Source organism: Schistocerca americana, chromosome 7 (assembly GCF_021461395.2).
Source record: "Schistocerca americana isolate TAMUIC-IGC-003095 chromosome 7, iqSchAmer2.1, whole genome shotgun sequence".
Taxonomy (NCBI): Eukaryota; Metazoa; Arthropoda; class Insecta; order Orthoptera; family Acrididae; genus Schistocerca; species Schistocerca americana.
Window position 1 is genome coordinate 390,591,186 of NC_060125.1, and position 24,125 is coordinate 390,615,310.

Below are 24,125 nucleotides of genomic sequence, written 5' to 3' on the forward strand. Positions count from 1 at the left end.
GGGGAAGTCTTCTTTGTTGCATTTTTTCCATACCGTAATTAGCACAATAGCATAAGGCTTGTTCTGCTGAAGAATTTGATGCCAACAAGTCCTTAAATAAGAATCTCCTAGCGGGAGTAATGCAAGAAAGGAAACAGACTGTTGGACAAAAGAATGGACAGCTCCCTGCTTTTTGCGTTTCGGATAGCACCTACGATAAGAATCGGGTGTCATATTATGCTTCGCAACCTTAAACTGTCTATTTTTTTACTTTCTACTAAAACAAAAATTATGATATGAGAAGAGGAAATGACTGAAATGCTTCTCAGGAACTTCAGATTTTCGTGTTTATTTTCACACTTCATACTAAAACAAGGGCGTTAATATGAGAAGAGGAAATGAAATATACGCTTCCAAGATATAATATTTCCTTGTGTGCTACTACTGCATACATGAAAGCCCCGCAGTTAATTTTTGTATATTGGGTAAATTTTGATATCACCTCACATTCCTTTGTGAGTAGGTTCCTATTTTCTTGGGATTCAAATAGGGTGGACATTTCATCACTGGTTAATATTCTGATGACTAATGACATGATACCCGTTGCAATTGCTCCATGGCACCTGTGAGTAGAGTCTCACGTTGGTTACGATCAGAACACGCAGGCAGTGATATCCACTCACTGCAGTCAGAGCCAAGGTGATTTCTTTCTGTTTACGGCGAAGCGTCTGCTGCAGTGTCAACGATCAGCCTACATAAACAAATCGCGGCGGCATTGGGTACTGCTAATCGCTGCACTTGTCGCGAGCCTCGACAACAAGAGCGCACTGTATCTGCTAACGATACTATGGAGTTAATACATCTTACTTAACGAAATATGCAGGTCGTGGGTTGGGTAAAAATTTAGTTTGTAACTTCCCATCGCATTAAAATACTTTACAGTCATATTTGATGCAATATTTATTGTTGGTTGTCTCTCTAATGTTAATAGTATTGATTCAGATTGTGCGTGACAACACACACACACACACACACACACACACACACACACAAACAGTCATTGATTCCAGTGAGGGTGACAACTACTGTGTGTTGAACAACAGATGCACCAGTCAATTCCTCAGTTGGCGTCGAGTGGATGAGATTTTTCAATTACCCTGCATTGCAAGAATTGTAAGGAGGAGACTGAAAGTAAATGGACTTGTGTCTAAAGAACTGCGACAAAGCAAAGCTTGACCGACTAGCAGATAATTGTCCACATGAGTTTTGTGGACGAGTATACTTTTAGTAATCAACCTACCCACGATCATTACGTAAGATTTCTCGAAGGCGTAGGGGCATTGATTTCATTAAGTCGTCGACAGTGTAGCGTGATGGTTTACTTCCCACCATACGTTTTCTATATTCGTCCAAAGGTCGCTTGCATCTGCACGTCCACATGGCAATGACCTTGTTACCTCTGCCCACACATTCTCTGTCTGGTTGATGTTCGGTGATCGTGGAACAAACGGCAACAGCTTTATCCTCTCTTGTCCCTGAAACCAATCTCGCACTGCTCTGTTAAGATGGATGGGGCTCTGCTCCTGTAAGTAAACTGTTATCTCGTTCGTTAATATATGTATATTTAAATAACATATTAGTAATAAGCACATTGTATTATTATTTTCCACAGTGTTTAAGAATTTAGGCCCTGTCATAAATAAGTGATCTAGATTCAACTGTCCGATTAAGGATGTGGTTTACCCAGTCTATCAAATGATGAGAGTCGTATTCGGATATCCACATTAAGCCTGACTTTCTGAATCCGATTAGAACGATCTGGTATCGAAATGAAATTACAGAAATCGGTTAATTTGAACGCCTGTATTGCAACAATGCTGCGCACATAAATTCCTATGATGGAGTAACAGTTAGCAACTGCCTAAGAAAAAGTGAGAAATATGTCTACTAGCAGCAATGTAACGTTATTATAACCCATATTTATGTGATGGAAATGCTGAATCGAACAATGCACATCTATTTCAGTGGTGGGAAGATGCACCATATCGGATTTGCTGATCACAAAAAAAAAAAAAAATAGTGTGTGAAATCTTATGGGACTGAACTGCTAAGGTCATCAGTCCCTAAGCTTACACACTACTTAACCTAAATTATCCTAAGGACAAACAGACACACCCATGCCCGAGGGAGGACTCGAACCTCCGCCGGGACGTGCCGTACAGTCCAGATGACGTAATGACAATAATAATAATAATAAAAATCCCGTGGGGCCCATATGGGTGGTACCGAGGAAATCAAATACTTGGGGTGAACCAAATACTAACACAATCCTGAACGGCTACTCAATCCGTTGAACTATAAATTCAGACACGTCTGAGTGAAAACCACCGCTACTCTGGTCACAGCCTGTTACCTCAATGAGCTCGGCTGAAAATATTTGCTCCCAAAGGCTTCAACACCCTCTGGTCCTGTCCGGTCCTGGTATCACCCAAGCCAAAGCAACGAAACACAAGCAAACATGCACTGTGCAAGTAAAGTCAACTTTATCCCAGGTGGTACACAACCCGGCTGTCGATAGGCGGCAGTTGGATTTTCGGATTCTGGGGAGTCCGGGTTAGCACGGCAGAGAATATTGAAGATCTCTTGTAAATTTCCCTACAAGCAGAAAACGTGCATTTGAAAACTACACGCCGCGTAGGATTAGCCGAGCGCTCTAAGGCGCAGCAGTCATGAACTGCTCGGCTGGTCCCGGCCGAGGTTCGAGTCCTCCCTCGGGCATGGGTATGTGTGTGTTTGTCCTTAGGATAATTTAGGTTAAGTAGTGTGTAAGCTTAGGGACGGATGACCTTAGCAGTTAAGTTCCATAAGATTTCACACACATAAGAATTTTTTTTTAATAACTAAACATCGATGCATTGATCCAAATACGAAAACTAAATAATCTCACATAATAAATCGACCGACAAAAAATTCTCATCATTGGTCTTCAAGAAACACGACTAACTGAAATTGAAACCTTGCATTACGGAAACCATTGCATCTTCAAGAGCAAAATACAACAAAAGGTAGCGAAAGGCGTACCAATCTTCGACATTGCATTTCTCGAACACAGATCTATCATCAACTCTGTCAAAGAAATCATACCCATCAACAATCCACTTATGACTATTCTCATTCAGAGCCCTAGTAATAAATATACACTCATTAATGCACATGCCCCCACCAACATCGAAAATAAGAAAAACACCAAAAATGTCGAAAAATTCTGGAACTCACTCGAAAATACTAAGAGCAAAATTCACCAATATGACGTGCAAATACTAATGGAAGACTTCAACTCTCTATTTGGAACAGAAAAAACCTGTAGAAAAAGCATTGGTACAAATTTACATACCGGAACGCTTAGACCAACGGCACACTTCTGACTGACATTTGGCACAATTCAACCACTAAAGGATGTCTTCCCACTTTAGAAAAAAAACAGTTCCCAGGTAACATGCTTGGCTACCAGGTGCAAGCTGCTTTCGTTCGCCTTTCGAGACTCCCTGAAAGCCAGATTTTTAATTCTTTTGTAGCTGAGCTACAAGCAGGCAGATACAAACTCAATAAGGGAATCGTAAGACAGCACTCGAGCAAAATTTGTCTTGCTACTTATAGTAACCCTTAGGGTCAGAGCGAAACCCTTACGGTACTGCCAATTTCGAAATGCCACTTTTGTTTTCTGCCGACATATTTTTTGTTGTTGTGAATACATAATTTTATCTATTAAATGCCACATTTTCATAATACTTGAGAATGATACAGAAAATGAAGTAAATACAGATCGTTTCGAAGTCAAAAGTCAGTAATATCCCACTAATTCGCGTTAAAATAGGCTCAATCGTCTTACACTTAATGCTTTATTAAGATAGACTGCCGTCGTGATGTTTCTGTAATAAGCTGAATTTAATTTGTATTAGTGCAGTGAATATTTTAATTGCATTTTCCATTAGTTCACTAATCGCTACAGTAATCATCAAAGAGAAATTAATCAGCAGCTGAATTTTCTTTCACTATATCTAAAACAATCTGACAATGCTACAGTTGTTTACAAATCCTATGCCCGTAGAAACCTACTTGTTTTAACGATGTCATTAAACCATAGTAGTTTTAAGAGTATTTACGTCTAGAAATGAATTGCCTTGGCGGTTGATCGATCAAGAGCGGGAAAGGTAATATTTTACGAATATATGACGAGAGGGACAAGTGCTTGAGAGAGGACTTCTCTATCAATACAAGTGTCTGAGAGACGACTTTCCTATCAATCTCCTAGGTAGTTTAGTTTCTCATATCCACAGAGTGAGTTATCATGCAGTTGCATAGGTGATGTAGTTTTGTTGCTCGATTTTCTTACACTGCGACCGAAAGGTGTCTCAGTTGTTGACAACAAATTTCAGCCGTGTTACACACACTCCTTGGGGCAGAATTCGTAGCTCAAAAGACACTTTTGGTGCTATCAGATGTAAAATATTATGTTCACACTGCTCTTTGCTCTACTCTACGTCTTTTGGTGAGGCTCAGCCTTTCATTTCTTCTTAGGAAGTTAACGATAAAGGCATCATAACACGTCACCAGTAACAGTACTGCATAGGAATGCTGAATGAGCGACCTGATGACGTTCAATTATAGTCACTCCGTTGATGTTTGTTGTTTCGCATTAGAGCATGCAGTACTCCTACACCAGACTTCTGAACTTTGCCTGTTGAATGCAAATGTCGCATGATGGTAAAATGGTAATCTGTCACATATATCAGTAGTAGAGACTTCCTTAATGTGGAAAATCATTCATGCCAGAACGATCTTTGTTGAAACAAGAATATCTTTTACTGGCGTATTTTTCGCAAAAGCACTCGCTCCACACACAGTTCAAATCTTTCTAGCTGCCTCCTCTACATTCACCCCTCTGTTATACCAAAAGTAAACGTTATGTTGCAGATGTTACACCTTTTTCCACTTGCGACTCAATTTTACAATGCTTAACAGTAGTTCATGATTTTTAAGCATGCAAAATACAATGCTTAACTGCAAGATGATAACTAGAACTTCAAATTCGAAAATGGGATTGATACATACACTGTTAGCGTGGCGCCGCCTTCACATGGGCAGCGCCGGATTTCAGGCGGCGGGTGGCGTCTGGCCGGTGGCCGGTAGCCGCTGCAGCGCGAGGAAACACTCGAACTTAAGCTGTAATGAATGATTGCGACACAGCCACGAGCTGTCCTGCGGAATTGTTTCTGGAAGTACTTGTTATTGCTGGTGTGTAGAATGTTAAGCGAATTATCTTCGATGTTCAATCAGACTCATAATTTTAGACCGAAATGTGATAAAAAAAGAATACAGTTGGACGCGAACATGCGACTCTTCAGTTGAGAATGCACGACGTTTACCGCAAGACCACGGGCTCACTCCAGTTACATCCTCTCGGATGTAGACAAGACTTCCTCCTAACACTTCCGCATCTTACAGTGTTGCCAGATTGTGCAGATGGCCGGACTTAAGAGTTGTCAGGGGCGGTCAGTTTTATTGGCCACCTTAAGTGAACGCCTCGGACTTAGTCTCTGTGGCGGCCGGCCAGCGGTCAGTTTTTTTGTCTAAGACTGTACATTATAAACCAACGTACCCATTTCTGCAGACATTGATCTAAGTGTACACTATATGATCACAAGTTACTTTCTGAATGCAAATATTTTAACCTCAAACTCAGCTGTTAGTGTTTAAACCTCAAAATTCAACTGACAGTGCTCTAAACTCATTTGTCGACACTTCAACATCAACTTGTAACTGCGTTTTCTAGCATGCTTAATTTTTTTTCTTTTTAACACTTAACTGTACTAAATACGGTTTAGAAGAAGATTTACCAACAACAGTTCACTGAAACTGGACCCGTAACCTGTTCAGTTTCATAAATAAATATGCACCTCTTACAGTACAACAACATGGTTTTAGAAAGTCTAAATCTACACAGGCAGCAATTTTCAAATTCTTAGACTTAAAATCCCTTGATCAACATAAATTAGCTGCAGGTATTTTTCTAGATGTATCAAAAGCCTTCGACGTCCTGGACCATAACATTCTGCTCGAAAAATTAGAAAGACGAGGAGTAAGAGGTGTAGCACATAGCTGGTTGTGTTCATACCTAAAAAAACCACAGGCAGAAATTATCACTTCAGTGTGAATTCAACAAAATGAATAAAACAAGAAACAACTCCTTTCTTTCTAGGGAATTACCAATAAAATATGGTGTACCAAAGGGCTCAATCTTAGGTCCACTATTCTTCTTGATTTATGTGGAAGACTTAGTTGAATATATGAGTCCCATAAAAACAATTCAGCATATTGCTCACTGAATCCAGTCCAGAAACTTTGCGGTCCACAGCAGAAAGTTCTATGAAAAGACTTTCTGAGTGGTTCACAAAAAACAAACTCATTATAAATGCTGAAAAAACTGTGTGTGTCGATTTTCATGTAATTCCACCAACTAATCAAATGTCTATTCAAGCCCAATTAATAAATGATCCCCTAGAAAATTTAAGTGTCACAAAATTCTTGGGTCTTTGGGTTCAGCAAGACTTAAAGTGGGACACACATATAAATAAAAAAATTATCATCTGTGTGCTATGGCCTAAGAATTTTAAAAGCTACAACAAGCAAAACAACAGTACTGCAGGCACACTATGCACAGTTCCACTCAGTAATCCGAAATGGGATCATTTTTTGGGGATACTAAACTCACAGTGTAAAGGTTTTTAGAATGCAAAAAAGGGCTTTAAGAATAATTTGTGGCCTTAAAAAGTTGGAGTCCTGTAAATCCCATTTTACTGAGCTTAGTGTTCTAAATGTTCCAAGTTTATTCATTTATGAAACTATCTTGTTCACTAGGGACTACCTCCTGAAAACAGGCAATCTGCTACAGAACAAACATGTACACAACTATAGTACCAGAAGGGAATCAAATATACATCAAAAATATCACAAAACAACCACCTATCAGAGGAGCATAATTAACATTGGTGTAATACTACACAATAAGATACCAGAGGAAATAAAAAATACTACTCATCCAATATTTAAAGCTAAACTAAAGGCATTTCTAATAAAGCACTGTTTCTATTCTGTCAGAAAATTTCTGAATAAGTAACAAAATTAATTGTAGTAGGTACCTAATTTTAATTGCTACTACCATGTATTATTGTAACTTATCTTTGACCTGTCCAATATCAATTGTACAATTTGTGCTACATGATAAAACTGGACCAATAAAAAATCAAATCAAATCAAATAAGCTGAAAAGTTTCCAGACTAACAGTAGTTGCAGTCTGTAGTTTTACACTGGATATTTACTCTCAATCGTACATATACCAGAAAAAACTGAAAATTATACAGAGAGATCCTTTTCTTATTAGTAACTGCTATTGACCTTCCTCATTAAACAATCAAATACAAACATATTTATGACAGTAACAATTATGAGGTAACTTTTTCATGTGCAGTAACACTTTTCTGTAGAAGAAAAAGATGTACATTTATTGTTCACAATTATTTTAGTGCTACAATTTTGTTCATGTGTTTTATTGTATTGATAATTTAATTTTTTAATGGTGTGTGTTGTGCCATGAAGCAGAATAGGATTTAAAGACTTACAAGTTCAGTTACAATGGTGTGGTTGAAAGAAAGAAAAATACACCATTGATAGGTTCTGATAGTTCTCTTGTCATGTGAATATTCCCACAATGTGGTACTGAATTCTTTAAAAAATACATATTTTTATACTGTGATTCTGTTGATAAAATTTGTTAGTATGTTATTTATTACAGACTAATATCCTTAACATTTATTTGCTGCAAAATTTTTGAACACGTTCTAAGTCTGAAAATAATAAATTTCTTTAAAATAGAACAGCTTATAATCACAAATCAGTACAAATTTAGAAATCATCACTCAAGGCAAACTCAGCTAGGCTTTTTTTTTTCACATGATATCCTACAAACCATGGGTGGAGGACATCAGGCAGTTTCCATATTCCTAGCTTTCCAGAAATTGTCCACTGCACACTGTTGACAAGGTACATGTATGTGACTTGAACACTTCTTAGATAATAGATGCCAGAGTGTTATCATTGACAGTGGGTGTTCATCAGAGACAAGGGTATTACCAGGAGTGCCACAGGGAAGTGTGATAGGACCACTGTTATTCTATATTCAAATAAATGATCTGACAGACAGGCTGCACAGCAATTTATTGCCGTTAGCTGATTACGTTTTGGTCTATGGGAAAGTACTATCTTTGAGTGACTGTAGGAGGAGACAACGTGACCTGGACAGAATTTCTATCTTGTGTGATGAATTGCAGCTTGCTCTAAATGCAGAAAAATGTAGGTTAATAGAGGTGACTAGGAAAAGCAATACTGTAACATTCAAATACAGCATTAGTTGTGTGCTACTTGACATAATCACATCAATAAAATATCTAGGCATAACATTGCAAAGTGATATGAAATGGAATGAGCATACCAGGTTGGTGTATGGAAGGCAAATGCTCAACTTCGTTTTATTGGAAAAATTTTGGGAAAGTGTAGCTCACCTATAAAGGAGACAGCATATAGACTCCTAGCGTCACTCATTCTTTTGTACTGCTCAACTCTTTTGGATCACCACCAGGTCAGAATAAAGGAGGACATTAAAGCAATTCAGAGGCATGCTGCTAGATTTGCTACCAGTAATTTCTATCAGCACACAAGTATTACAGAGAACTCAAACGAGAATCCCTGGATGGAAGTCGATCCTCTTTTCACAAAGCAGTGTTGTGGAAATTTAGAGAGCCAGCATTTGAGGCTGACTCTAGATCAGTTCTACTGCCATCAATGTACATTTTGCACCAGGACCACAAAGATAAGATGCAAGAAACTGGGCTGTTTTTCTGTCACTTTGTAGTAGAACATGGTACCTTCTGCTGTGCACTGTACAGGGACTTGCAGAGTGTGTGAGTGCAGTTGTAGAATCATCAGTCTCATAATGGAGGGAGGCCTGGTGGGTAAAAATTGAAGGTGCATAATAGGCTGGACTAAGCAAGCAGTTCAAATGTATGCAGGTTATAGTCATTAGGAGAATATCAAGAGGCTTCTGAAGGTTTTGCTAGTATGGCGAGCTGCATCAAAGCAGTCATCAGACTGAAGACAGCAACAAACAAACAATCGAAGTGCCAACAGATTTATATGTGGATTAGGTATTTATGGGCGAGGTAAAAACTGACAAGGAGATAGCATTCTTACAAAATAGTTACTATACGCTAACTTACAAGTGATGGAAAAAATCAGTGACACAATATAAAATATGTGAAGGGAATATGAAAGTATTTGTGAGTTTAATGGTATTATATCTTAACAATATTTCAACATGTAAACTGATTATGTACAAAGTCTTTGGTGTTATTCTAGTTCTTCTGTTTCTTTTGGGACAAATGGATGTTTCATCAAAACTCTAGTGTGATTTATTTTCATGTTTTCAATTAATAAAATACCAATTTTACAGGGCTATTCAAAAACAAGGAAGAGATTTCAAACATTTATTGCCTCCAAACTACTAAAGATAGAAAATGAATCCAATGTTTGTGGTAAGAGATAATTTCAAATTTTTATGTATTCAATATGAGTACCATGTGCTACACAACAAATATCAAAACAGTGGCCCATTACTTGCCATACAGAAAGCAGCTGGTCTCTTGTTATCAAATTCACAGCTTCAACAATGCGATGTCACAGACTTTCAAGAGTGTCAGACATAGGGGGGATAAAAATGTGCTCTTTTACATAACCTAAGACATATAAGTCACAAGAAGTCAAATCTGGAGACCTGGGAAGTCACTGGTGATGAAGTTCATCTTCTGCTCCTCCTCTTCCAGTCCAACACCTGGAATGGTGACCTTCAGGTAACATTGGATGTACTTAGAGAAATGTGCCAGGGTACCACTTGCTTGAAGCTGAAGTCATTTGAATCACCTTCGTGTTGAGGAAATAAACAGTTTTGAAGCAAGTCTAGTTCTAGAATTCAAAAATTAAACTGTTGTCTGTCCACAAATGTTGGCATTGTGGTGCTACCTTTTGTAATTTGGAAGATATAAATGTCTGAAATCTGTTTCTTGATTTTGAATAGCCCCCTATTTGCATCAGAGGATGATGATTTGATACCCATGGTTGTTCCCACTGCCAATTAGCACTTCACATAGAAGTTACCTGGCAATACTGATGTATCGTATTCTTTATCCACTGTCACACGTAGCTGCTAGTATGTATTCACATTTTAGGAGCTCTGTTTTATTCTTGGCGTTATTCCAAAAATGAAATAATGTCTCCAGTCTCTGTAATAGTGGCCATGAAACATGACTTGGAACAGCATGTATTTTAAGATACATGTGTATTAATGTGATAAAATTAACAACATTCAAATACTTAATACTACTATAGCTATGGGGCTTTCACCCCACAATAAGTATGCTTAGTACTGTACTGTACTGTACTTAATACCACTGTAACCGAGACGTTGCATATGCACATTGCCTAATGCAAGTGCATTAGAGCAGTGAGATGATTTGTCAGTAGAAACCTGACACAGCTTCTCACCATCATCAACAGCAGCAAAACAAACAAACAAACACACAAACCACAAACAAACACACACACACACACACACACACACACACACATGCCCAGGTTGATTAGAAAATTTATTCTCATGTATTATCTTTAATGCTAGACTCTTTTTTTTGTGCAAAACAAAGCCATAAGATGGGATGGAGAGCCATAAAGAAATAATATTGTCTTGTCCTGAGAGGGAGTAAGGATTACATGTTTGACTGACGAGGGCTTACCTTGATCGACGCAACTGAAGAGCGGCTTTCATGCAAGCAGTTGCAGGACTCAAACCTGTAAGGAACCTACAAGCTAAAAGGGTGCTCCAAGACAGAACTCAATGTTATTCTCAAGGAAATTTAGGGCCAATGAAAGTCAGACCCATACTGATGAGGCTTGAGTAAATGATTGCACAAATGCTTCTGCTGTCTTTCCAAGGCAGCTCTTAGATACAAAGTACACTTAATGTGATATTTCATCTCTTAATATTGGATTCTGTGACACCTCCCATCTCGTTGGTAAAATATTATAGACACTGACCTCATAGACCGGAAAATTCTTCTTGTCATCTCATCAGTATTGCCAGTGGATTATTATTTCTGTTTATTTACATTCATTTTACGTTTTCATGTGATTACAACTCAAAAAGTGAAGGCAGGCATCTTTTTTCACTGTCATCACAATTACATAACATAACACTCATTTTACATTTTTACCTCTGACCACATCTCACAAAATTATGACTGCTATCATTCTTTATTTTCAACAGTTATACATATTTTCACAAAACATGTCAATATTTTACCACTACATTGTATCACTTTGGGCATAACTGTGGGAAATCTGGTTTTGAAGAAAGGAATTCAGTGTCCTTAGTTCTCCTTGGTAGAGGACTAGTAGCCCTCCACATTGTTTGACTGGCTGTAGGAGAAAGCTTCATTGACCTCTCACCATAGTCTACATCAGTTTGGCGAACTGGGGTATATCTCACGGTGAGCTAGGGAATTTCTCACAAGTGCGCTGGGAGCACAGTGATTCACAACATTATTTTTCATACAAATTCTGACCGAACAGTCTATACTTGCTAATAGACACATCATTTAACCACTATTTCGACACAATTTACAATAAATTTATAGGCAACACAATATTATTAATACACATAAAATAGTGGATCCTAAGCTACAGGGGATACTCAGGATCCACTTGCCCATACACTATCCTTTGAAGGCTTCATTTTTTGATAATTTCCTCTTGTAGTTCATCAGTCTTATGCCCAGCAAATTTAGATTTGGCCAACTGGTGAACTATGTCCTAAAGGTAGCGTTACGGGTATTCCTGAGTGTTTCTGCTTCTCATCTTCTATAATACAATGCACTACTTACATCATATTTGAGTTTGGACTCAGTTCCCCTGCTTGCAGAAAAATGTTAACGAATTAAGGATGATCCAACCTGTTTGGAGGTACATAAATTATTGTTTCACTTTATCACCCAAACATGGGTCACGGCGGTTGTAGCATCCTCAGTGGGTTTCTTATTATTTTCCTGGAAATATATACATACAAGTTATTGTAAGGTTATGCAATGTGATGCATTACATTATGTTGTCATTTAAATTATATGTGCACTTTAGCCTTTGTTTTACACTGAGTTTTTCCTGTGGCGGCATACCAAAATAAGCCACAAGTCTAAATCAGGACACCTGACATCTGCATACATGAGGGATGTTAGAAAATCATCTGCATTTATTTTATTACCCTATCTTTAATTTGTATATTTTGGTAAAATTCGTGGCATATGTTCATTTCTGTCCTTACCTTTTCCTATTTCTTAGCTGTGACAAGTGTGGTTTCTATACAATAATGCGCTCTCGTGTAGTTGATCTACAACGATTTTGTGAAGCTTTGGTAAGGCGAACTATTTCGTGTGGTTTGTATTTTCATGGATTCTGTTTTGCATTTCGATAGTATTTACTCATGTTTTCTCCTGTTCGTTTGCAAATACAACATCCTCTTACATTGCTGTGGCTAGAACACACCCATTTCACTGCACAATGTTACGTCTCTTATGTGCTTACGACTGTCGTTTTTTGTTTGTTTATTGTTTTGTTTTGCTTTGATGCCCATGAACTTTGAAATGTCGTCTGTGTGTGTGTTTTGACCGATAATTCATTTAGATTGTTGAATAGTCTTTTGTTACATAGTACTGTTTGGTTATTGATATCTTTTTGTGGATAACGGAAGCATCCGATTCCACCCAATATGACGGAAACGACCATTCACAGTAACTCCCATAACGCTCCTATGACTTCATCATGTATACATGACAACAAACACGAAAAGAGATCGAAAAACTGCCAGACAGATACTCCTCCAAAAATATAATAAAACTAATGGGGGAAGTGGGGGAAACTGGGAGTTTTTTGGCGGGGACAAACTGAATATAAACACACGCCACTACACCAAATGACAAAGAACACTAAAATAACGAGACCCCACAGCCTTCCCAAGTACCACTGCACACAAAACCCATTGGAATCGATCACTTCCCTTGACCTATATAGGTCAACAGAAACAACCGATACCACACTATAAATCTCAAAACTTTCACCACCACCAAGCTTAATCCTACCACCGAAAAACACCTAGAAAATCGAAATTGGAATTGAACACTTCCCTTGACCCATATAGGTCAACAGCAACTAACAATACTAAACCAGTCCTAGCCATAGTGGTGCCCTCTTCAATAAAATCCTCAATCAATTCCACTAATTCCCTTTTTGTCTGGCCCTCCAAAACCCTAAATACACATTCTGGAAACCCACCCCCTGATACCACAGACCCTCACATTCATAAACCAACCAAAGACTTACCCCTCCCATACTCTATCTTCCCAAACTGCGACTCATCAATCTCCACAACAACACCAGGACCACCCAACCTACCCCTGTACTTAATATATTCAGAACATGCCGCACGACAATAACAGCACCAATGAAGCACCATTCTCTCACTCACATCCACCTCATGCGCACAGAAACTGTGAGAGGATTTGTAACACAAATGATACGTCATTAACATAATTTCTCACATGCCCAACCTAGAATTCTCGAACAGTAACCTCACCTAATGAAGCGCCGTAAGTTGTCCTTATGAAATCTCCAAATATAGCTGTCCCTGGTCCAAGATGATTGAGTTTCGTAAGCCTTATTTCTTCACGACACACTGAACACTTCATGACTTCAACCAACAGGCTGAATAGCTGAAGAAATTTTATTAGAGACAACGCAGAGTCCCCCTTCATCGCTGACAACTGAGAGCTGTTGACCTTGTCAGTCATATCCATACCTAGCAAAGACATAAACAAAGCAATTTAACAAAATTCACAAACGACAAACAGAAAAAAAAACTGAAATAATGTCAACATAACAAAACCAACATCATTTACTCACTGAAAAACATTATGCTGACAGCACAGTCACCACCGCAGTGCAATGCTATCACGCAGATGAACCCATACGCCACATAACACACTACCCATAAACACACCACCAGATAGAACCACGGACGGCAACAATACGCCACCTATAAACACACCACACACGCAAACTAAACCAAACACAACACTTAACACACAGAACATAAATACACCACCAGAGAGCACCACTAATCACATCAAAACGACACCTACAAACACGCCACCCTAACAAAATAAACTCCACACCATTGTGACATCACAGACCACAAAAGCCTTATCTCATGGGTCAAAGCCGACGGGTGGAATCAGACGCTTCCTGTGTCATAGCCTTCTGGAGACAGTAATTTTCATCTGCCACCTTTTTGTGTGGCAGTCTGTCTGATTATGTTTAGTTCTTGTGTGTAGCTATCTCTGTCTATTGGAAATCTGTTCAGTCCACATAGTTAACTGAAACCATCTAACAGGCCATGACTTACAAAAGGGATAAAAATATCTTGTAAACAGAAAAGGGAAATGCATCTTATAGCTAGGAGGAGTAGTGATCCAGAAACAGTTAAACATTATAAAAACTACTGCATTGTTTTAAGAAAAGTTATTATAAGTCGAGAAGAATATGCATTATGTCTGCGATTAGTGCATCTGATAATAAAATTAAAACAATTTGGAATATTGTTAAAAGGAAAACAGGGCAACTGTAACAAAATCTCAATTTTGTTTTCAGAAATGTTTTTCAACAGGAAATGCTATATATGCTTCTACTGATCAAATATTAACTGCACTGAATAACCAATCACCACTCATTGGGATATTTTCTAATCTCTCAAAGGCTTTTCATTGTGTGATTATGAAATTCTTCTAGATAAGCTGAAGTACTGTTTTCTGAATTCATATTTAACTGGAAGAATGAAGAAGGTTGAAATTAACAATTCGGATAGTCTGCAAAAATCAGCAGAGTCCTCTAACTGGGGAGGTATCAAGAATGGTGTCCAAAGAGTTCAGTTGTGGGTCCCTTTTTGTTCATAATACATATTAATGACTTGTCACTCTATATTGCAGAAGATGCAAAGCTAGTTCTTTTTACTGATGATGCAAGTATAGTGATCACACCCGAAACACACGAAACAGCTGAGGTAATTGTAAATAATGTCTTTCAGAAAATTATTAAGTGATTGTCTGCAAATGGACTATCACTAAATTTTGAGAAAACACAGTATGTAGATCTTGGGTTATCTGATGTTTTGCCAGATACCAGCATCATACATGCTGATATTTCAGTAACGTAGCTTGTTACCTTCATGAGGTGTGACCTGAGACTACTGTCTGAGTGGACCTGGTCCAGTATTTATGCCTGTGGCATTTCCCCTTCACCAGGCACTCCCTCCGCGGTCTGGAGCATTGTCATTCCCTTTTCCGTCTGCTGCAGTCCTGGGTGTTATCTTTAAGGTCCACGCCCACCATACACATTCCTGAGTGTTCCATCTTTGGTCTGGTGTGTTAGGAATCCCGTCTGTGGTAACAGTCATTCCCCCTGTGGTCCTCTCCCGCTCACTGTGATCTGCTGTAGCGTTGACAGTCCATTTTCGGTCTACTGTGGTTCTAGATGTTCCCTCGGAAGTCCGTGCCCATCAGACCCAATGCTGGGTGTGCCATCTTTGGTCTAGTGTACCTGGAACTCTGTATGGGGATCGTTCTCCATGTCCATGCCTTCAGTTCTTCTATTTGTGGAGAGCTGCAGCTGTCACCATTGCTTCTTCAACAATTCCAGACCAGGATCCCAGGCTCTAATTAGCTGGTACCCTGTGTCAGGGTTCATGAGATTATCAATAACATTTATTTCTATTAACTCCCTTACAACACTGTCCCAAAATCTGGGCGTCTGTGCTAGAAACTTGGTTTCTTCATACTTTATGGCATGATCTAGGTCTAGACAGTGTTCAGCAATGGTTGATTTTGTTGCCTGTCTTAATTGCGTGTGCCTCTGATGTTCCTTGCACCTGGTATCTACTGTTCTGGTTGTCTGGCCAATGTAGGATATGTCGCATTGGCAAGGTATATTATAAATCCCCGTTTTCCTTAAACCCAGGTCGTATTTAACATTTCTCATCAGTCCCCCAATCTTGCTGGATGGACAGAAAACACACTTGATATTGTGTTTATGGAGGTTCCTACTAATTCTGGCAGAAGTAGAACCAGCTTAGGGCAAAAACGCCATCTTCTTTGCTTCATCTTGCTCTGCTTCTGGAACTGGTGTGTAGTGGCTGGTAGGAGTGCCATCTTAATTTGTTTTGGTGTATATCCATTTTTGCAGATCACTGTTTTGAGATGCTCTTTCTGTCAGTAGACTTTCTTGGTCTGATAGGGCATGTGCTCTGTGGGCCAATGTCTTAAGAACACCATTCTTCTGTGCTGGATAGTGACAGCTGCTGGCCTGCAGATATAAATCAGTGTGTGTGGGTTTTCGATACACACTGTGGCCATTCTTCTCCTGTTCTGTGGTGAACTTGATATTTGGGTGGCACAAGTTAAGATGTTCCAGAAACTCATTGAGCCTGTCCTTCCCATGAGGCCAGATCTTGAAGGTGTCATCCACATACCTGAAGAAGCAAATGGGTTTATATCTGGCTGTCTCTAATGCCCTCACCTCAAATCTCTCCATGAACGTGTTGGAAACCACAGGAGACAGTGGGCTACCCATAGCTACACCTCCATTTTGCTCGTAATATTGGTTCCTGTACAAGAAATACTTGTATGTCAGTGTGTGCCTGAACAGGTGCAGCAGAGCATCTCAAATTTTTCTGCAATCAGTTCTAGTGAGTCTCTCAGTGGGACCCTAGTGAATAGTGATACCACATCTAAACTAACCATGATGTCCAAATCTGTGATGCGTAGTTGCATGAGGCGTTGCAGGAAGTCTTCTGAGTTTCAGATGTGGTGAACACATTTCCCCACATATGGAGAAAGCAGATTTTTCAAATACCTGGCTGTTGTATACATAGGTGCCCCAAAATTACTGACAATTGGGTGTAGAAGCACAGTCTCTTTGTGTGTTTTAGGCAGACCATACAGTCTGGGTGGCACTGGTGCTTTTGCCCAAAGTTGTTTGATGATCTTCTCAGGCATCCCTGTCTCCTTCAGGAGAGCCCTGGTCTTCTTGTCCACCTTGTCAGTGAGGTCACACTCCAAAGTTCTATATGCTGGGTCCTCCAGAAGTTGACGTACATTCTCATCATAATCCACCCACTATAAAATTACTGTAAAGTTCTCTTTGTCTTCTGGAAGTACTACAATACCATTGTCTTCCCGGAGCTTCGTCAGTGCAAGCCTCTCTTCAGATATGATATTCGATTTTAGAGGCCTGGCGTTGGTGAGCGCCCTCCATGTCTCTTGGTAGACTTCCTCTGCCACATTGGGTGGGAGTGGGGCTGCAACTTGCTCCACTGCACTGACGAAACCTGAAATGGGCATATTTCTGGGGGTCATTGCAAAGTTGAGACCCTTGCTGAGTACCTTTATGGTTATATCATCAAACTGTGTGCCACTTAGATTCATCACAGTATGAGTCTCCTCCATCTGCTGCACTTTCATACTCATGTGGTCAAACTTTGCAGATTGGCAAGATGAGGCATTTCTTCTGGCATGCTCCGCCAAAGACCAGGAGGCATGTTCTACCCAGTCCCAGTCTTCCTCTGTTTAGGAGGCTGCCATGTACAGATGAAGGTGTAACAGCTCCCTGGCTACCACATCTAATCTGTGGCGCAAATCTCGAATCCTTTCTCTCACCAGTGCCATGCTAGCTCTGTGTTGTATCTTGTCCGTCACCCTGGAGTCGATGTGATGTCTTATTCTGGCAAATACTGGTACCACTTCTTCATCTCGACATCTCAGCAAAAAACTGAGAGAACTCAGCATCCTCCCTTTCCTCTGTCGAAGCTTGTCCAGCTTCTTGATATTCTGGTACATCTCCTCCCTGTAAAGTCTCTTGATGTAATTCTTCAGGCTTTCCTGGCAATCTAATGACACCTTGTGTTATTGGGTGTTCTGCCGGATATCAGCCTCATACTTGCACGATATTTTGGTAATGTAGCTTGTCACCTTCACCAGGTGCGACCTGAGACAACTACTCGGGTGTCTCCCATAAGGGGAGAGTGGACCTTACTAGAGCTTGCTGACTGCTCTTATTCAGCCAATGGGGTACAATACATATTTTGTTTCTTTATTCCATTTGTTTGCATACGTGCTAAGCATAATCAATTTGACAATATAGAGGTCTTAAATTATTTTTATTTTAACATTTAACAGATATTCATAAAAAGGATAGAGAAAAACATAAAAAGATAGAGAAAAACATAAAAAGATAGAGAAAAACATAAAAAGATAGAGAAAAACATAAAAAGATAGAGAAAAACCATAAAACTTAAATTTAGATTTAAATGGACTTGATTCTAAAAGGATTTAGTATTTTGTTATCTATTACTACTATGTTGTTATTGCCAATTAGTTGTACATGGGTGTTTCTATTATAGCAAATAATCTCATTTTGGTTATATGGTGGAATGGAGTACAGAGGGATCTGGCGACTTAGCATAGATTACAAGAGATACATGATAAAGATTTTACCATTTGGCAGAGTTTCATTTTGTGTTTAATGGATTTTCATAAGAAGGATAAGGAAAAGCAAAGATTTGGACCTACAGGGAATTACATCTAAAAGGGTTTAGTACTCTGTTACATATTATTACTATGTTGTTTTGCTGATCAGTTTGTACATATTGGTTTCTGTTATGGCAGAATCTCATATGGGTTGCACGGTGATATGGGGTACAGAGGGATATATTGACTTAACTATAGATTATAGGAGTTAATGCAAAAACAGGGAGGATATAATGGGGGGTCAGGGTGCAGGTTGTGCTTGTATGTGTGTGTGTGTGTGTGTGTGTGTGTGTGTGTGTGTGTGTGTGTACAGGGCCTGGTGTCGAGATGGGGGGAAGTGTGGGCATTGTTTATGAGTGGGATCATAGTGGGAGCAAGGTCTGGGAAGTGGGAAGATGTGTTTTGCGCCACTGTATGTGCTGGGTGAATTTATTTTAATTTTGGGAGTCTCTTTTCCAGGATTGGAGAGGTCAATAAGCCCTGCATGTCTGTTCGTTTAGTCAGTATGTATCTACCATAGTTGGCGCGTAATTTGATCAGTCGAGTTTGTAACAGCTCTATGTTTGTGATTTCAAACACGTCAGTGTCTGGTGGGGAAGGGGGGGGGGGAGGCATCCGGTAATACTACAGAGTCATCGTCTTTCTGTTTTGTAGAGTCTTTCAGCCTGGCTCTTCGCCAGACCGGCCAGGGGTGCGGCTGCATATTCCAGGACCGGTCTGACGAAGGCCTTGCAAGCATGCAGGGCCGTCTCCAGGTGGCAGCCGTCATATAAGTCGTATAAGTCCTTGTCTTTTCCTGTCGTATAAGTCCTTGTCTTTTCCTTGTTCTGTCGAGGAGGTAGGTGATGTGTGTCTGCCAGTTTAGATACTTGTCTAGGAACACACCTAGGTACTTAGCAGAGTCTGTGAGTGTCAGTGGCATGTTCCGTACGGTCAGTTGTAAGTCTACAGTATTTTGGTTTTTGTTCCTAGTCCGATGTCTGTGCTGAAAAAATATGGTTTGTGTTTTGTTTGGGTTAGGTCATATTCGCCACTTTGTCATCCAGGTCTGTAGTTTATGGAGATAGGCTGTCGTGTTTTGTTGTATAGTCCTGGTGATTGGTGCAGTGCACCAGTATATGGTGTCGTCCACATATAGTGCAACTCTCTGATCTGGTGTCGTGGTAGGGATGTCTGCCGTGTACAGCGCGTACTGGGTTGGTGATAGGATGCCTCCTTGTGGGACATCCGCCTGGGCTGCGAATGGCTCTGAGTGTTGGTCTCCTACGCAAATCTTGCAGTTTTGTTGAATTTTGCCTTACTATATTTTATAGAATCGATTTTTTAAATTATAGTTTATTGGTAATGAAAGTGTTTTATGAAATATTATTTTAAATTTTTTAAAGTAGATTTTATTTATTGTACCTCTTGTATCAGGGTTTATCAAAATTTTAGTATTTATTTTACTTGTCTCGATTTGGGTTGATTCATAAATAATTTATAGTTAATGTATCATAGTTATTATTAAATTATTTATAGAAATGAGATGTTAATCGTTTCCTAAGATATCTAGTTTCTTAAGAAAAAGTTTAATTTTTTAAAGTTAATTGTTTTCATTTAATTTTTAAGTATAAATATTAACTTATTTATTCTTTAAGGGATAAGCTTTCAAGTTAATAACCTATAATTTGTTTTATAAAAATATAATAGTAAGCTTTAAACTAGCTATCTTTAAGATTACATTTTAGTTCATTATTTCTTATTTTGATTTTATAAGTATTTTAGGTTTTTTATTAAGGTTATTAATTTAATTTTATAATTTTTGTAACAATGATAGAATTAGTATATTTATTTGTATAAAATTTTTACCTTGTAAACTTAATTATAAGGAACTAGGCAAAATTGATTTCCGCCTGTTTATCAAAAACATGTCCTCTTGAAAATACTTTGAGGTCTGGCCTGCTCACTGAGCGTATTTTTAAAGAGCCGCGGTATTTTGACCATGCAAAGGTAGCATAATCATTAGAATCTTAATTAGTGGCTGGAATGAATGGCTTGACGAGAAATCAACTGTCTCTTAATAAAGTTTTGAATTTAACTTTTGAGTCAAAAGGCTTAAATTCTTTTTTAGGGCGAGAAGACCCTATAGAGCTTAACATTTTACTTTTATACAGTTTTTTTGTTTGTCTTTCTATATTTAATGATGATGTTTTGTTGGGGTGACATGAAGAATAAATAAACTCTTCATTATTATATCATTGATTTATGTTTGTTGTTTAGATCCATAATTTATGATTATAGGATTAAGTTACCTTAGGGATAAAAGCGTAATTGTTTTTGAGAGCTCATATCGACAAAGCAGATTGCGACCTCGATGTTGGATTAAGAAAAATTTTGGGTGCAGGAGTCCAGTAATTAGGTCTGTTCGACCTTTAAATTCTTACATGATCTGAGTTCAGACTGGCGTGAGCCAGGTCGGTTTCTATCCTAAGATTATTAATCCATATTAGTAAGAAAGGACCATATGGTTGAAATATTTTTCATTATATTGATTAATATTAATTAATTTACTATTTTGACGGATTAATGTGTTGAATTTAGAATTCATTAATGTAGACTTTTTCTACAAATAGTATTGATACTTTATGATTTATGTATGTTTATTTTAAATTTTCTTTTATTAGTTGTTTGTGTTTTAATTAGTGTTGCTTTTCTAACTTTATTAGAGCGTAAGGTTTTAGGTTATATTCAGCTCCCACAACCCTTTAGTTATGCTATTAAGTTCATTTGTAAGGAGCAGCCAATTCCTATTATATCTAATTATTTACTTTATTATTTTTCTCCTGTTTTTAATTTAATAATTTCTTTGGCTGTTTGAGTAATTTTCCCTTACTTAACTTATATATGTTCTTTTCCTTATGGGTTTTTGTTTTTTTATGTTGCACTAGACAAAGTGTTTATACCGTTATGATTGCTGGTTGATCTTCTAATTCAAATTATTCTTTATTAGGTTCTCTTCGTTCTGTTGCTCAAACAATTTCATATGAAGTTAGTTTAGCTTTAATTTTATTATCTTTAATTATTTTAATTGGTAGTTTTAACATGTTTGATTTTATAAATTATCAGCTTTATTGTTGATTTGTTGTTATTTCTTTTCCTTTAGCTTTAGCTTGCTTTGCTTCTTGTTTAGCCGAAACTAACCGTACTCCTTTTGACTTTGCCGAAGGCGAGTCTGAGCTAGTTTCAGGTTTTAATATTGAGTATGGCGCAGGTGGTTTACTTTAATTATTAGCTGAGTATACTAGAATTGTTTTTATAAGAATATTATTAGCTTTAATTTTTTTAGGGGTGTCTTTTATTCTTTTATATTTTTTATTAAGCTTGCTATTATATCCTTTGGCTTTATTTGAGTTCGTGGTACATTAGCACGTTTCCGTTATGATAAGTTAATATACTTAGCTTGAAAAAGTTTTTTACGTTTATCTTTAAATTTTTTTATTTTCTTTGTTGGTTTGTTTAGTGAATTTTTTTTTAAGAAAAGTTAATAGAAGAGTTAAACTTCTAGTTTTATGTTTTCAAAACATATGGTTTTCCTAAGCTAATTAACTTATTATTCCTTAATTAGCTTATCTCATGCGTTTGCAACATGGACATTAATTAAGAAGTATGTAAAGTAAATAATTGTTAAGATTTGCCCTGTTATAATGTAGGGTTCTTCAACAGGTCGTTTACCAATTCATGTTAATAAGCATACAACAACTACTATGATTCAGAATAAAATCTGATTAATAGGATGGAATTGGATACCTCGGAACGGTGTTTTATTATAAAATGGTAAAATTATTAAGATTCTAATTGATAAGAATAGTGCAATAACACCTCCTAACTTATTAAGAATTGATCGTAGAATTGCATATGCAAATAAGAAATATCATTCTGGTTGAATATGAACCGGTGTTACTAATGGATTAGCAGGTACAAAATTATCTGGATCTACTAGGAGGTAAGGATTAATTAAGCATAATATAATTAATAATGATGTTATTAATACGAATGTAATAGAATCCTTGAAAGTAAAGTATGGGTGAAATGGGATTTTTTCAATATCTCCGTTTAGTCCTAAGGGGTTATTAGACTCTGTTTGGTGAAGAAAGAATAAGTGAATTGCAGCTATAGCTGCAATAATAAACGGAAATACATAATGGAATGTGAAAAATCGATTTAATGTTGCGTTATCAACGGCAAATCCCCCTCATACCCATTGAACTAAATCTGTTCCTAAATATGGAATTGCTGATAATAAATTAGTAATTACTGTTGCACCTCAAAATGATATTTGACCTCAAGGTAAAACATATCATAAAAATGCAGTTGCTATAACTAAGAATAGAATTACTGTACCAATTATTCAGGTGTGTATGTATATATAAGATCCATAATAAATTCCTCTCCGTACATGCAAATAAAATCAAATAGAAAATATAGATGCTCCATTTGCATGTAAAGTTCGAATAATGCAACCATTATTTACGTCTCGGCAGATGTGTACTACACTACTAAATGCTATTTCAATATTTGATGTATAATGTATAGCTAAAAATAGTCCAGTTACGATTTGAATTACCAAGCATAACCCTAGCAGGGACCCAAAATTTCATCAAAATGATACATTTGTTGGTGCAGGTAAATCAACTAAAGAGTTATTAATAATTTTAATTAAAGGATGTCTTAATCGTAAGGATTTATTCATTAGTAAATTATCTTATTTTACGAATAGGCCCCTGGTTAATATTAGTAATTTTAACTACTGCTAATAGTGCTAAAAATAAATAAATAATTATTATTATTGTAATAATGAATGTTGGTCTGTTATATCATTTTTCTAAAGATATTGTTATTTCTTGGTAACTGATTGAATTATCAATATTTATAGTTTCAGTATTTTTGAAAAAGTCTATAAATATTGTTATATCTAGGATAATTAATGTTGATATAATAAATACTCTTATTGTTAAGGTAATAAGTATAGTAATTGATTTAGGTTGAAATATTTCGTTTGAGGCAATTCTTGTAATATAAATAAATACAACTAATATACCACCAAGAAACGTTAAAAATAAAATATATGATAATCAATATTTCTCCATTATTGTTCCTGTTATTAATCCAACTAAAAAAGTTTGTAAGGTAATGAAAAGAATTATTGATATTGGGTGTCTTAATTTAATAAAATTAATATTTATTACATTTGATAGTGATATAATTACTATTTTCATCATTTCAAGGGTTAGTTTATTTAAAATATCGGTTTTGGGGAGCGTTGATGGAATCTTTTCCACCTCTGAAGTTTTAAAAGTGGGGGCCAGACTTATTTC

The 24,125-nt window shown here is 37.5% G+C and overlaps 2 pseudogenes; one reads left to right on the forward strand and one right to left on the reverse strand.

The window, feature by feature from the left end:
* Positions 1-22,295, forward strand: part of LOC124622964 — a 74,004-nt pseudogene extending 51,709 nt beyond the window's left edge.
* Positions 22,296-22,360: 65 nt separating this feature from the next.
* On the reverse strand, positions 22,361-23,111 carry LOC124622965 (annotated as a pseudogene).
* Between the last annotated feature and the right edge of the window lie 1,014 nt (positions 23,112-24,125).